Source organism: Castor canadensis, chromosome 13 (genome assembly GCF_047511655.1).
Source record: "Castor canadensis chromosome 13, mCasCan1.hap1v2, whole genome shotgun sequence".
Classification (NCBI taxonomy): Eukaryota; Metazoa; Chordata; class Mammalia; order Rodentia; family Castoridae; genus Castor; species Castor canadensis.
In genome coordinates this window covers 6998477-7001723 of record NC_133398.1, presented here as the reverse complement: position 1 = coordinate 7001723, position 3247 = coordinate 6998477, and positions in this window count along the sequence as shown.

Below are 3247 nucleotides of genomic sequence, written 5' to 3'. Positions count from 1 at the left end.
GAAAGCGTTGGATGTTTTCCTTGGACTTAAAAACCTCTCTCTCTCTCTCTCTCTCCCCTGGCCCTTCTCTCTCTTTCTGTCTCTGCTGCTCTGTTGCACACACATACAGTTCCTAGAGGAGGGCTAGGAACAGCCTTCAGATGTCTATCCCGACCCTAAGATAGCTGGCCCCTGGGTGTCTAGAAGAGGTCACCTGCCCTGGCACACGAGTTCAGTGGTTGGGTCTGGCCCCAGGTACTCTGTTAGTATCAGCACATCTCAGCTCATCCACCCCCAGAGGACAGAATCTGTGGTAGATCTGGCTGGCTCTGAATTCACCAAGTCCAGGCTCAAGGCTTTGCTTATGGACATGCATCTGGACTACATTTCCCAGCCTCCCTTGCAACTAGGAGTGGCCTCATGGCTGAGCCCTGGCCAATGGACTGCAAGCTGGAGGGATATGTACCACCCCTGCCCCTTTTAGCTTAGAAATAAACATCTTCCATGCTGTTCTCCACACTCTTTTGCTCTCCCACCAGATTACTGCAGAGGACAAGTCCTAACGATGACAGGGCCACACAGCCAAGGGAACTGGGCCCCCGAGTGACTGTGTGGAGCAGGACCTTGCCCCTTCACGCCACTGGCCCACAGCTGACTGTACTGGGAGCAAAAAATCCACTTTTATTTGGGACTGATTGTCATGGCCGTTGTGATTAACACAGCATTTCAGTGGCTCCATCCCAGGCAGGTTCTTTTGTACTAAAAGGAATCCATCTTAGATCCCCTGGAAGCTAGGAGCTGCTTCTCTGCCTTCAGCCCAGGACCCTCGAAGCTGCAGAGGCTCTGCCTCTCCCCGAGCCTCAGGCCTGCCTGAGCCCCAAGGCCTCTTCTTCAGGGCTTCAGTCCTTGCCCTTAGCCCCCCCCCCCACCCCTTCTGCCTTGCCTCACACCTATAGCTTTCAGCCCCCTTCTTTTGCCACTGTTACCTCCCATCTATCTGGCTATTGTCTGGGGCCAAACCATTAGGATTCAGAGGTCAGTTGTGTTATTTTTTTCTCCCTCACCAATAGCTCCCCGAGGGGCTGGGCCTGGCTGTCTGCTGAATGCCCTCCTGCCCAGCAGATGGGCAGGCATGGGTGGCTTCAGACCTGTGGCCTTTGTGATCTGGAAGTGTGGATGGCCCTGACATGGTTGTTCCCAGAATCCCATTTTCCTGGGATACCTGAATGCCAGCAGAAGAGGCTAGCCTCTGCCTCTGGCTCCATTCCTACCTGAGCTGCAGTGAGGCTCCAGGACAATGGAGGCCAGAGCTGGAACCAGGCTGCTTTCCTCTGACCTTGTTCCCCAGCCGGAAACAGCACCCAGGGCTCTGCCCCCTGCCCCTATTGCGCTGAAGACTAAGGTACATCCCCACCAGGGAAAACCTTTCCACTATTGTTCCTCAGCGGGAAGGCCCCTCCACCCTTTAAATAATTGAACCAGTCTCCCAACTACCAGTTATCAAACCCTTTAGCTGTTGGTTATCTTCCCAGTAATAGTATCAACAACGGCTCCACTTGCAGTGCGTGTGCAAGGCCCCACACCCCAGATTTCACTGATCCCTCCCTCCAGCCCTGGGAGAAGATGCCCTCCTAGACCCATTTCACAGATGAGGAAGTCAAGGTCCTGTAGCCTCCTCCGCACCAGCCCCAGGACCAGATGGGAAGACAGTGGCAAGTGGCAGGTGGGGTTTGTCTGGCCAGGCAGGAAGGTGAGTCCTTCCTAGGGATTCCTGGGGCTCCCAGCTCATAGGGACTCCCTCTCCTTTGCTCCCCCATAGGTCCTTGCCCTCCACAGCACCCAGCTTGGAGCTCCTCCGCTCCCTGTCTGCTTCTAGGCATCCATCGAAAGCTACTGCTGCTGCTGCAGCTTGGCCCTGCTGGGTTTCTCCTGAGCATACCGGCGAGCTCTGCTTCTCAGAGGTTGTGTGCTCACTTTGCAAAACAGCAGAAATTTATAGCTCAAGTAATTGATCACGGTGCTTCTGCCTCCCTCCATCTCGCTGGGTCTCCTAATTCCCTTCTCCCGCTCTCCCACCGCTTTCTTCTCCACGCGCCATCTGTGGTGTCAGAGAAAAGGAAGCCAAAAAGGGAGGGAGGGTTCTAGCCCCAGTTCTGCAAATTACACACAAACCTCAGTTTCCCCATCCACCAAACAGATGAGCTAATAATACTTGCTTACAGAGCACTGGGCCTGGGGCTTTCAGATCCAGTGCACACCCATACAGGGCCACCACTCCCCACAACCACCCTGGGTGGTGTGTGTGGGGGGGATTGAGACCCACTTTCTAGATGGGGACAGTGGGGTCCAGAGAGCTCTAGGTAATTACGCAGACCCAGGTCAGCTGTGTCCAAACCATTAGACTACACTGCCTCTCCACCTCCAGGGCCAATCTGAAAAGAGGAGATCACTGCCCTGGCCAAGCCTGGCTGCACCCCCACTTCACTTCATCCTGGGGTTAGCTATGGATCCTGGGGTTAGTTAGAAATGGAGCAGAGGCCACTGGGACAAGAGGAAGCTGCAAACTCAGTCCTTTCTGTCACTTCTTAGTGCTGGCTCTTCTTCTGTACCAGCTGTGTGAACAGGAGCCTCCCAGGATGACCTGGAAGTGGGGTGGTGGTATAGGTCCCTGGGCTGAACCCTGCAGGCTTGGACTGAAGCCCCCTCCAGCGCTGGCTGATGGCCCTTCTGCCCCCTTCTGTTCATTTCTAGGGGGAAGATAGCTTCCAGGGGGCAACAGACCTGTCTGTTCCCCTCCATTTTCAGCCTAGCTTCAACTCTGCCCCTGCACATCTGTCTCTCCCTGCTGTCGGCGTGTGTCTCTGTCTCTAGCCTCCAGCCGCAGGTGGAACTTGCTTCCCTCCCAGGCACCACTGGCCCCCAAGGCCAAGGCCAGCTCCTGTCCCGCTGCTCAGCATCCAAGGGCGCCTGGCCCAGCCTCCTCCCTTCGCCCTGCAGCGCGGGGCTGCACCGGCCGCAGTCGGGGGGTGGGAGGGATGGGGGGGATGGTGGTGGTGGCGGGCACGTTGTGTCCCCCCCTTTCGAGATGGGGACAGAGGCTCCAGCCCCGCCGGCTGCCTGCTCCCGCCTGGCTGGCGGAGATGAGAGCCGGCTGCAGGGCTGAGAGCGAGGCAGCCGCACGCAGAACAAACAGAATTTTTTTTTGCAACTAGAGGGGGAAGCACAGAGCTAAAAATAAAACGAAAAGATCAGTATCTGTCAGTCTGAC